The sequence below is a fragment of the Pleurodeles waltl genome, chromosome 9 (assembly GCF_031143425.1).
Source record: "Pleurodeles waltl isolate 20211129_DDA chromosome 9, aPleWal1.hap1.20221129, whole genome shotgun sequence".
Taxonomy (NCBI): domain Eukaryota; kingdom Metazoa; phylum Chordata; class Amphibia; order Caudata; family Salamandridae; genus Pleurodeles; species Pleurodeles waltl.
Window position 1 is genome coordinate 844,526,816 of NC_090448.1, and position 12,387 is coordinate 844,539,202.

At 47.3% G+C, this 12,387-nt stretch overlaps 1 protein-coding gene and 1 long non-coding RNA gene across 13 annotated transcripts in view; one reads left to right on the plus strand and one right to left on the minus strand.

Annotated features, from left to right (window-relative positions):
• The window catches only part of LOC138260036 (uncharacterized), a 147,755-nt gene extending 140,003 nt beyond the window's left edge, over positions 1-7,752 (minus strand). For 6 of the 7 annotated variants that reach the window (XR_011198798.1, XR_011198794.1, XR_011198796.1 and 3 more), the window contains exon 1: positions 7,514-7,728. This is a non-coding gene — a long non-coding RNA (uncharacterized lncRNA). Of the gene's footprint in view, positions 1-7,513 lie in introns of all 7 variants that reach the window. The other variant, XR_011198799.1, reaches the window with a different exon arrangement.
• Positions 7,753-7,820: 68 nt separating this feature from the next.
• FLRT2 (fibronectin leucine rich transmembrane protein 2) overlaps positions 7,821-12,387 on the plus strand; it is a 130,434-nt gene continuing 125,867 nt past the window's right edge. For 3 of the 6 annotated variants that reach the window (XM_069208117.1, XM_069208120.1, XM_069208116.1), the window contains exon 1: positions 9,452-10,261. The gene's annotated coding sequence lies outside the window, so the exon portion shown is untranslated. Of the gene's footprint in view, positions 7,941-9,451; positions 10,262-12,387 lie in introns of those variants that run through there. The other 3 variants (XM_069208121.1, XM_069208118.1, XM_069208119.1) reach the window with 3 other exon arrangements.

Genomic DNA, 12,387 nt, shown 5'->3' on the forward strand with positions numbered 1-12,387 from the left:
GTAAATAATCTGTTTGAATTTTACTTGACATTTAACTTATAGTTTTGTTTACTTCCAGACTAATTATTGATTTCTGCTTCTTAAATCTTGAATTTATGATCATGTCCTTGTAAAGCACTATCACTCTTTTCGGCCACGTCTGTGCTATGGAAAACTGCAAAATAAACGACGAAATAAAATCAGCGACATTTCAGAATAACATTAAGCAGCTGAAAAGAAAAAAATGCTGCTCCGATTTTTTGATTTTAACATTTTTCACAAAAAAAAAGGACAGGCCATTATCTGCCCAGAGCCTATCCTTCCTAAGAGAGAATCGAAAACGTTTACATCATGCCCCACCATTGCTTTGTCATGAAAATATTATATTTTACCTCTGACAGGCTCCCTCCCAACATCTAGCTACTATAGGCCTCTATACCTCTCATTGGATGGCCCAAAAATGTATGTTAATACACCAGGCCGGACAGACCTCTTATTTCATTAGCATTTCCCTGGTGGTCCGCAGCCTTTGGAGCCTAGTTTTGAAAGCTCAGGGGCTCTAGTGAAGCCCCTGTCACTTTTACCAGCTCCCCGAGGTTAATTGATGCAGACACTGGGAGGTTTCACGAGAGAGAGATAGGAAGGGAGGGAGGAGTAAGGCAGACAGTAAGAGACCAAAAACATATGAGAAAGGGAGCAAGGAGAGGAAAGGAATGGGGTTGGTTTGAACATAGCTGTCAGGGCTGCTTTTAGTTTCCCAGTCCGGTCATGTTAATATGGTATAGTTCGTAAATTTGTAAAACCAGAGATTCCTTCTTCAGAAGCCATGAAGCAATCAGTTTGTTTTCTGCTAGTAGCCTTCACCCAAACAAGCCCATAGCTCTTAGAAACAGCCTGTCCAAAGTGCCCTCATGACTGCCTGCTTTGTAAACACAGGTGCGTGACCTTTGCCTCCTCAGAGGCTCACCTGTGAGGAATGCTGTCCCGTGGACAGAGACAGGCCCTTCCTTCTGGCGCGAGCCTGCCGGATGGCGGCCTCGCCAAGGCAATGAATCCCACGCCTCACATAAATGATTAGCTTCAGCTCTGCGACTGCGAAGATTAATGCAGCGCCATCCCTCAGCTCTTCAAAATGTGAGCCGTGGCCAGCGCGAGGAACGCTGAATCAATCACACAAACCCACTAATGCATCTCTTTCCAAGCACGTCACAAGTATAATAAGAGATTCCTAATGGGCGACATTTAAAGAGCGAGTCTGAGGGTGTTGGTGCAACAGGTGCGTGTGGGCACTCATGGGAGCCTGCACTCCGACAAATCCTACATGGACCGGGCCTTGGATTGTTCTACAAACTGCTTCTAGAAGAGAGGCTGCCATGTGCATGCCAGGGTTTTTAGTTTCTGTCTGCCACCAACGTCTGGTGTAGCTGGTTTACAGTCTGGCTCGCAGGTTCTTTATGAAGTGCGAAGTTCTGTTGTGCATTTCATCTCGGATTTCAAGTTTGGCATACACTCACATACAGAGGTGGGCGAGCTGAGGCAGGCTCAAGCCTTGTTCGAGACAAAGGATTGGCTCTGGCTTGGCTCTGGGGCCTAGTTGAATGGGGAGTCACAGACAAGTCAACACACTCCCCTCTCTCTCAAAAAAATAATGCAACATCCGACGTATTGAACTAGATTAAAATGTGTCTTTTATGCCCTGCATAGGAATGCAGTTGAAATAAGAGCGGAAAAAGAAATTAAACATGTCTTGCAGATGCGAGAGCTCTGTGAATGGCTAGACTCTAACTTTTAGACAAGCCCCACTCTAGGCTCCTGACTTGACTCTAGGTCGGTCTTTTCTCTAATTTTGCCCAACCCAACATACTTGTTTATTCACTACAGGGTATTCAGATTTTAAATGGGTCTCAGGTGAGAGCAGAATCAGACAATACACCATAAGCCAGTTTATTATCGAACAAACCATGTTGTGAACTTTTATGCAGCAAACTTTGTGAAGTTGTTATGTTTTTTAAACTTTGTGAGTATTGCAAAATTCTCGAAGGTTGGAAGGTTTTAGAAGATTGTGGGGAAACACATCCTGCGAATGCAGCTTTCGCATAAAAAGTACTTCACAAAATCCAGCTGTTACTGTGAGTAGGTCCTCATAAAAAGGTGTTTGCCTGAAAAAGATTTTGCACAAATTTTACCTGAAGAAATGTTACCCACAGAAAAAGTTTTGTGAATTTGAAAAAAGTAATACTTTGTATAATTTGTAGACTTTTCAAAACTTAACAGCTAAAATTTTAGTGATCGAATAGGTCCCACAAAGCAAGGAGGATAAACTGCTTTTAATACTCTCAAATTTTAATTTAAATAGATAATTATATAATTATATAGTAGGTGATTCGACCCACAAGCATTTCTTCCTGAAAGCTGTGTTACACTGTAGAACTGCCTTTCTAAAAGTGCATGCAAGATTAAAACAAGTTAGAAATGCCAGGTTGAGGGATTGTGTCCCCTCTAACTTGTACTCCCAAGAATTTGGAGAATAAGTAACAATTCTGGTGAGTTGAGTTTCAGTTGATTCACCCAGGCCAGTTGTGTGCTGCACGATGTGTCATGATGTTAGTTACATAACACCCTCCTTGTGGATGTTTACATGCAGGAAGTGTGTACGTGCTTTACAATGTAGAGTTACCTGATTTTATCCTGTATGTTTTGCGCAAAGCAAAGAGGAGGGAGCGGGATATAATTTATAAAGAGTAATTGTTTAATCAGGAGTGTCCACTTTATTTCCAAAGGCCTAATTACTTGCCAATTTTTCATAAAGTAAATATTCATGCAATAGTCTGAATGGAACTTATTTATATATATTTACAAGTTTTCCTGAACCTAAGGCATGAATCCAGGCCTCCTGGACCCATGATTTACGTCATCAGAGACAAAATGCAATAAGTTAGCGGAACAGTATAAAAATCTTGGTGATCTCTATCAACATTAAGGGGCACAACTGAAAGCGATTTGATGCCAGTAGTAACAGTGCCCGCCGGGCAGGGAAAACAACACCGCATAACCCAGTATAATACAGAGAAACATTAAAAAATATGGCATAAGCTGGCCTACAACACAATACTGTGACATAGCATGACATAATTTAGTGAAGCTCACATATGCACCATCATTATAAATATCATACATTTATTGCATTGAATATTCCAAAATGTGTTCCATATGTGGCAGACCGGGTGTGTTTTTTTACTAATTCTTGTCTTCATCAGGGCTCAACGTATCAACTCAATTTTAAAGAAACCAGTTTGAAGAAACTTCCATCAGGTTAAATATTGAAATTAGCAAAGTTAGTGATAAAACGTTTCAATGTCAATGGTCTTACAAACTTGAAAGTATTAAACAAAATGAATCTCTGATATTTATAATGATGGTGCTTCTGCATGTGTGAGTTTGTTGATATTACACTCTTGGGACGGAGTGCACTGATATTGGTGCACATGGGGTTTCAATTAAGCACTATAGTTTATGTGCCTTTGCCCCTCCCCCACATGTAGTGTTTATGTGAATAATATAATATAGCATGTGAATACAAGAAAGTCACGAAATGGTAGTCAAGATGTGAGCATGGGCTGGTTTGCAGTTATCCGCAACCCACACTCCTCTTTCTGACATCCATCGTAAGGGCCTTTCAATATTTCCTTCCTCCTGTTATCTCCTCCCCAGGGAGGAGATGTGATTTCTTGGCATAAATGCTTCCAGGTGAAGCTACAGCCATGGCTCATCCTCGTTTACCTCCACTTGGGGGGTGTGATCCTGGACACATATAATATATTTCCGTGAACCTCAGTTCTATTACCTCCCGTAAATAGAATAAAAAGATTTAAAACGTGAAGCAGCTTTATGAAGAAAGTCAGGGTGAATATTGATGTCAACTAGAGGCCTTTTGTCTTTAGCGTGCTGTTTAAATGATTTTTAGGTCTTAAATAAGCAATACAAATAAATAAAAAGTTATAGTCCGACACATTTAAAACTGATATTTGCATGTGCCTCGCTAGCAGTGTTGAACCTTCCAGTGGGGGGGGGGGGGGGGGGGGCTTAGTCTGCTTCTTCCGGGGTACGTTATTTTTTGGGGCTCTGCGAGGAAGGTCAAGGGGAAAGCTGAAAGCAGATGTCTGCTGTCAGTGCATTGACAGAGTAATGTGTTTCACCCTCAGGCTGCAACGAGCTGAGCTGTCTGTCAAGGGGGCTGGGCTCAGGCCTCAGATAAGGATCTGAAAAGCACCCTCGGACTTCTGGGCCCTTCCTGCGCCTCCAAGGACGGCTCGTGAGTTACTCGGTTTGTTTAAAGTAAAATAACGCACGTTTTTTCTTAGGAACTCGCCTTCGGTTGTGAACGATGTGGCTGCCCAATAGAAAGCGGGCCTAGTCTTGATTCTAAACAAATGCCTCTTTCCTCCGGCACCCTCCATATCCTCTCGATTTATTTCACCTGTCAAGGGCATTCTCACCCATTCTTTCAAGCATTCTTCACTGGTTTTCTAAATTGTCTTTCTTTTCCATTCCCCTCGGTTGGGCATTTCACTCTCTCTTACTCTCGGTGAAAAACAACGCCTACTCCATAAAAATAAATACCAGTGTCAACCACCCTAAGCACTAGTGGTATTAGTGAATTACTTCAAATAGCACATTTAGCAATAAAACTGTTTCTAGGCACCTAAGCAGGAGCATTTCTAATAGCAAAAGTAGAAAAGCAGCGTTCTGAGTGCAGCTTGTTAGGTCAAACTGTCTCTCACACTCAGGAACTCAAACTGCAGAGGCAATCGTGACGTCAGAGGAACAACAGCGGTACGAATGTTTTTAAAAATGTTTAAAAAAAATCCCAGCATCCAACTTTTTGTTAGCTACTTGAGGACATGGCAATTTGTGTGCCTATGCTGAAAGTTTGACCCGCTCACCACCCTACCCAAAGTCTCTGTAAATGTCAAAGAGTTAACGGGCTCTAGCCAATTCACAAAAATGTTTCTGTGAAAAGATGTCTCTTGTTCATTCATTTTTAGAAATAAGTCGCATGTACTCAAAGAAAAAAAAAACATAACTCTGTGAACCACGCCAACAATGGGCAAGGTACAGAAAGTTTCCAGATGACCCCATACCACCAAGACAGCTATATCCAGTCCTGTGCATTCCTTTTACAGAACAGTTTATTGGGATGTTAGGCCAATTGTTTCAACTGAAGCACAGAAACTCTAGAACTCCAAAATGCATTTTTTAAATAACCTGGAGCCATCAATTAAAAGTATATTATTTTCAGCACATAGTGTGATCGCAAAACCCTACCACTCCCATTATAATTTGGGGGAAAAAAGTACAATTTCACATTAAAATTTATAAACCCAACCACCCGGGCAGCTTTTGTTGGGAGATTTACTTTGCGTTAAAAAGTGGCAGAAGCAGTAGGAAAAATAATGATTGAGAAAGTCCATTTTTAACTGTTCAGACGACCATAGAAAGGTTAGTGTGATGTCATTTTAACCAAGGCTTTGTCTTCCAAGGACAGGTGTTTGGATACGAGTTTTGTTTTGCAGCTCCTCAGTGTGACATGGTTGCCAGGCTTTCTGGTTAAGGCAGGGAAGGGAGGCAGAAACTACAAACACTGACCACAGCAGGTAAACAGATGAGAAAATATGCAATAAAAGGAGCCTCCCGGTATCTGTTTACTCTGGGGTGAACGTATGGTGAGACGTACACACAAGCGCTATAAATGCAGCCAAATACTCACTATGATTAATGCTCCCGTTGTAAATTAAGATTGAATGGTTTTGCGCAGCGGAAATTGTAAATTAAAGTGCCCGAGGCGTACTCAGGTTTGGCGAGAAGATAGAACCGAACCACTGCTAGGGATCTGTCCACGGGCACACAAGTGGGTCAAGGGAAGACAGGATTCTGACCAGAGCTCTTGATTTCTTCGTCTGCAGCTGCGCCGCTGACCCCTTGTACTGCTCAAAAAGAAGTATTCCTAGTCCCCAGCATGAGCACAAGTTTCTAGGTTTCTGAAACAGCACGACGTTTACTGTGACTCCCGTATTCCTTATAAAAGTCGGGTTGATTTTCAAAGACTATGGATAAAGAATCGGTGCTGCTGAGCTGCCTTTTTTGTGGGGACCTTCCTATTCTCACACTCCCCTGTCACAACCGAGGAATGCAGCACACACTGCGTGGAGGGGTCGAGCACTACACACAATATTCCACAGGCAATTAACACACTGCGCGACTGCCCGGGTCCCGCGCGTACAGCAGCGCGACAGTTTCCCACGTCCTGCGCAGTACATGCATCTTAAATATACGGGGGGGGGGGGGGGGGGGGGGAGGGGGGGGAGAAAGTGGAGCTCTGTGGGTCAATTCAAGCACCCCCCCCCCCCCCCCCCCCCCCCCCCCACACACACACACTCCCCGTCCCCACCACCCCCCGCAAATCGCGTCGCGGAACCTTCAAATCACAGTCTGAACTCGGAAGCAGCATAGACTTTCCTTGGAGCCTCCTGGCCATGAGTGTTGCTTTCTGTGGGGGAGGGAAGGTGCGTGTGGGAAGGGGGGTCCATACATTTCTGATGAATATAAAATGAGCAGTTACTACAGGGGTACTGAGTCACAAACGAGTGGAAGTGAATGCCACGCATATGCGTTACTGCTCTCTCTGGTAAAGGTGTTAATAGGTGTTACGTGCCCCTTCATTATGCCTTCAGGGCACTAACAGTGGTTAGTTGATCTTCCTCTTTTTTATGCTTTGGAGGTATTAACACCTGCTAATTTACCTTCCCCCCATTATGTTAATTAGCCTTCCCTGGGAGTCGATAATTGCATGGTCACTAGTAGTCGCTATCAGGTATTAACAGACCCACCCCCAAATCAAACCTTCCTCACTCATAACACGACTTGTGTCCTCGATCAAACCCTGCCCCTTGCCCCTACTCCGCACTTCAGTGAACGTAAAAGCCAAGCAAACAACAGGGGTCAACCACTGAGCCATCTGATGGGTTTAGCCATCCCGGAGCTCGACAGAGGGTGGGAATGACAAACAGTTAAAAGCAAACCTCTCTTTACTTTGACGAACGTGACTGTTTATCTACCCACAGGTCTCGCAGAAGAAAGATTTTCGGTAATTTTGAAACAGTGCCCTCAAAGACGCACACATGTATGTTTCTACCAATATATACTTCACTAGTGACCCAGTAATCCCTGAAACGCATTGTCGTCTGACGCCAGATGAAATACAGACGCTCCCTCATTCTAATCAAGGTGAGAGCAGGACTTTTAGAGTTCCGAGCTGGAAGCAGTGCCCAGAAACCCTGCAGCAAATGGGTAGCAAAACATTGGTGGACTATGGTGCTCAGTGAAGGAGACGAACACACACCGCTTGATGCCCGAGTCCAGGCGCTACAGGCAGCGTTAGCCTCGGCGGTGTCTAACTCCGCTCAGCCTGTGAGCCCGCAAGGTCCGAACACGGCTGTCCCAGGTCACACGGTGCGGCAGGAACTGGGCTGCTTACCTGCTCCGATCACTTTGAGGTGAGGTGGCGATGCGTTTCAGTCACAACTTCTTTGCAGCTCGTCGACGAGTTTTTAAGTAACTCGCGTGGACAGCACCAGAGACGAGGAAAAACATCACACGATAAAACTCTTAAAAAGACGGCAATGCCCCTCCCCGGCACCTAAATAACCATATGGGGTTTAGTTTGATGAGGCACCGTCACAAGGGTGGAAGTGAGAGCCGCTTCCTGCTGGCGAGTTGCCGGGTTGTGAGGCGTGCACAGGGTCCGCCGAGGTTCAGCCCCCGCCCCGGGCACTCGTGCCTTCCTGGATGCCTTCTAGGCGAGGACCGGGTGCCGCAGCCGGAAGCACTCACGATACGAATCTATGTCACTGAGACAAGAAGGACTGCTGAGATTACACCGGGAGAGAGAGAAAGAAACAGAGGTGAGGACGAGGAGCGAGATGGAGAGAGGGAAAGAAAGAGATAGCGCGAGGAACGGTGAAGATGGAGAGAGAGATGGATAGAGCGAGAGGGTGAGGGAGATGACGACAGGAGAGAGATGGAGGGAAAGACAGATAGAGCGAGAGAGAAACGGTGAAGATGGAGAGAAAGAGATGGAGAGAGCGAGCGTGTGAGACGGAGATGACGACAGGACAGAGAAAGGTGGGAGAGAGCGAGGTAAAAGGCAGAGTGAGATGAATACGTAAAGAAGGAAGAGGAAAGTCTGGGTGAGAAATATAGCGACAGAAAGACAGAAGAGAGAGGCGACTGTAAGAGTCAGAGAGCGAAGGGGAGAAAAAGAGCCGACACAGCGAATGAGCGAGATGGAGGAAGAGACAGTAATAGAAAGAAAGTGCGTTACATGGGGTTTGAGAGAAGGACATTGATGGGGTGGGCGAGACCAGGGAAGACAGAAAGAGTGAGAGATATAGACAGGGGCCCTGAGAGGTGATGGGTCAGAAATGAGGAGGCGAAGGGGAGACGTGGAAATAGAAAGGTGATTGTTTGAGATGAGAGAGAAGGTAGCGAGAAAGATTGGGGGGGGGTCATTGGAGGTTCATGAAGAGGAGTGAGAGAATTAGAAAGATAAAAAGTGACAGGAATGAGACAAACGGGGGAAAGTATGGCAAGAGTTGCTGACCTTTTCAGTTGGGATAGATAGATAGATAGATAGATAGATAGATAGATAGATAGATAGATAGATAGATAGATAGATAGATAGATACTGTAAAAACGGAATAGAGATAGAGACATCCGGCTGTTGGACTTACAGAAGTTTATTCAAAAACACGGTAATTTCCGAATCATGAGAACAAGAAATAACTTTGTGCTTTGAGTAATACTGTTTCTGGGGCCAGTTTGTGCCTTCCAGACTCCACGGGCGTGTGCAGATTGCGTCCACCCCTGAGGGGTTAAAGAGGCAGACAGGCAGTCCGTCTCTAAGAGACTGCCGGGCCTCCGAAGCACTCCTAACACCACCCTTGGGGGAGAACGGGGCACGAACGAGGTTCTCCATCGAGTGCATTTCTATAAAGATCTTTCCGTGTGAGTGGGGTCGGGTGGTGTGTGAGGGATAAACTGGAGCGTAAGGGCGTAAAGAAAGCGTTAGTGAGGGGCCTCAGTAATAGAGGAAACATAAGGGGGTCGAGAGAGATCGGGGCGCTGCTGAGCGAGAAGGAAATGGGGATGTGGTGAGAAGAGGACAGGCGGGGAGCGAGAGAAAGGGGCGAGGAGAAAGCCAGAGAGAGAAGGGGGTAAATGAGGAAGAGGCGAGACAAGCAAGTACAAGTAGAGAGAGTTAAAGACGGGGGGCGTAAGTGAGATAATGTGCATATGAGAGAGAGCGAGAGAGGTGAGAGGCGCTTTGAATTAGATGAAGAAAAGAGTGGGGAAAGGAAGGCGGGAACAGAAAGAGCAAGGCGAGAGAGGTGGGCGGTTTGTGTGACGAGAGAAATAAAAGAGAGGGAGCAAGACGGGCGTGAGGAAAGGGAAAGAAAAGAGACAGAAAGGGAAGGGTAGAGGAAGAGGTGCCCATCACGTGAAATCTTTTCTCTAAACATCTTCCAGGGGCGTCAGGCGGGGGGAGGGAGCATCGCAGGCATAACTCACATTAGCAGTCAGCAGTCGGATCGTGTGAAGATCAGAGTGAATGAGGCGCGGGAGCCGGAGAGACAGGGGCGGGGAGTGAGACAGCCCACAGTCTGCCCAGGGTGCTGATACACAGCGCTCTCATTCCTCAGCCGACCACAGGAGGACGAGGAGGCGAGAGCTGCTGCTGCCGCTGGGACAGTCTCTGGGAGCCCGAGGCCACCCGCGCTCGCCACCAACGTCCCCCGGGAGGGGGATCAGAGGGAGGCCGGAGACCCCCGGGGGGATGCCAGAGCCCTGGGCGGACCGCAGAGGGAGGCGCAGGGGGCGAGCATGATGCCTTGCCTGCTGCCGGCTGCCAGGAGGAGCAGGGGAGAGGAGGAAGGCGGCGGCGGAGGAGGAAGAGGAGGCGTGGAAGGGCTCGCCGGGCTGGGGAGCCAGCGGCTTAGGCAGTTTCAGCCTGCGGGGCTCGCGGGAGGACGGGCAGCCCGGAGAGTGCTGAGCCCGCCCCGCGCTTCGTAGCGCCTGGATCTGTGCACTGGGAACCCCGAGGCGCTAGTCCGCCGGCAGACTCGGAGCTACATGATATTTATTCGTCTTTGTTTTTTGTTGGAAGATAAGAGTGAGGATTATGTTGTGATCTGCGCTACAAAACTAGGACTCCAGGTCCGTACAGGTACGTGTTTTTATCAACAGCTCTAGTTTACATAGTTTTTGAAGCTAAACGAACTAGTTTCATTGCTCCAAAATCACAAAGTCTTCTTAACATCCAACCCAGGGAATGTTTTGGGAAGGGATGGGGGCCTAAGGGCCACAGCTGCCGACTTCAGGAAGTGGTGAAGCAGGTTCGAGTCCCGGCGCTGGTTCCACCGCCTGTGATTATGTGCCAATTACTTAATCTCCCCACGTTTTAAAAAAGAGATAATCTGTCCTTGCCTAATGGAATTTGGTCTTCGTGTGAAGCCCTTCAGTGCCCTTGGGCCAAGTTCATCCTATATAAAACTCCAAAAATATATACAAATAAAAACACGTTTTATATATCCGAAACCAAACGCCTCTACTTCCTTGCCTAAAGCTCACTGAGGATGTTCCCTAGCTCACTGAGTCGGCCACTGCGACCCACCAAGGCAACCGTTCGGTATGCCTGGACCGGTCCATTGCCTCGAATCCATGGCAGGTTTCTGTGTGCCTAGAAACTAAGCAGCACTTGTCACTGACTAAAACTCACCAGACTCGTCGAGCTCGTGACAGCCTCCAAAGCCACTGAATCTCTCTGGATGCCGGAAACAATCGGGCTCTGCTTCCCTAGGGCTGCTCACTGCCTCCGAGCCTGTCACTGCATCGTACCCAGTGAATCCTTATTCATCTGACACAAACCGGTTCCCCTTCCCTGCCTGTCACTCACCGAGCAGGCTCACTGCCACCGAGCATGTCACTGACTCCTACCTAGTGAATCTTTATTTAGCTGACACAATCCGGGCTCCTTCGCTGCCCGTCACTCAGCTAGTCTGCTCCCTGCCTAATACCGATGGTTTCCCCTTCGTAAACTCACTCAATCTAGTGCCGACGCTTCAGGGTGCTCGACTCGGCGCTTTGAATCTCTCTGGGTGCAAGACACGGCTCGAATTTCAACCAATCATGCTCACTGGCAGAAGTCACCCCCCAGCCTCAGTGGCCAGGTGACACTCTCTCTGTTTTAGTGCCAGGAACTCAGACATCCGTTTCACTGCATGAAACTCGGTTTGTCTGCCTCACTGGATGAAACTCACCGATGGGCACATTATTTCACTGAAACTCAATGGACTTGACTAAATGTCCAGGACGACAAATCTATTTCACTGATTTGAACTCGTTTGAATCGGTTTCTCTGTTCGAATTTCCCAGAGAGCCTTTCAATGGCAGTAGTGCTCTAAATCTCTCTAAGGTTGCAGTGATATTTTTGATGTCTGACATGAACTTAAATTCGGTAACTGCCAAGGGCTGATTAATCTATTCTCTGTCTGAAACCGGTTTTGCTAAAAATACAGCTGTGACATCGTATCTAAAGACAGCTGTGAGACAGTGGCAGTTGCCAATGTGCAGGGCGCACTGCACACACCTAGCTTCACCCGGATATAGGGATGTGCTGTTAAGCCCGAAAAGGTAATATCAGCCTCTGGGGTGGGGGGTGGGGCGCCGAACAGATAGTGGGATAGGATGGGCTAGGGTCATGAGTAAGGTTCGTTTTATGGGGTTTCTTATTATTTTTCACAATACATGCTTGAGAGGGCACCGCAGAAAATACAATAGGACTTCACATAGGTGTATGGTGGCGTCAGTGCGCATGTGACGTCGCACTCTGCGCTGAGGCAAGGTGACACAGGCGGAGACCACATCAATCACACAGTGTCACTCCCTCGCGCGTGTCTCTCCGGCCACCTCTGAGACCTCCGCACCTCTCTCCGCAGTGGCGCATCACAAATTAATGCGCTTCCTCGCAAAATATGACGACGGTCTCCTGAGTCTCTCATATTTGACATATATATTTGGTCCCGGGCTGAATGGGACCCCCCTTAAGTGTCGAGGGCCTTTCCGCACCGCAGGGACCTGTATTACACCCCTGTCTCTCCATGTATCCCCATCGCTCTAGGTCTCTGAGATTCCCTCTGCCTCTGCTACTCTCTCTATGTTTCTCTCTTACCCTCTCTCTCTCGGTCTCTCCGGCGCACTCTCGCCACCTCCTTTTTTCCCTTTCCTTTCCCCTCTCACTCCACCCTCCTTGCTCCCTAACAGCTCTCCCGCCCTTCCTCTCCTCTCTCGCGC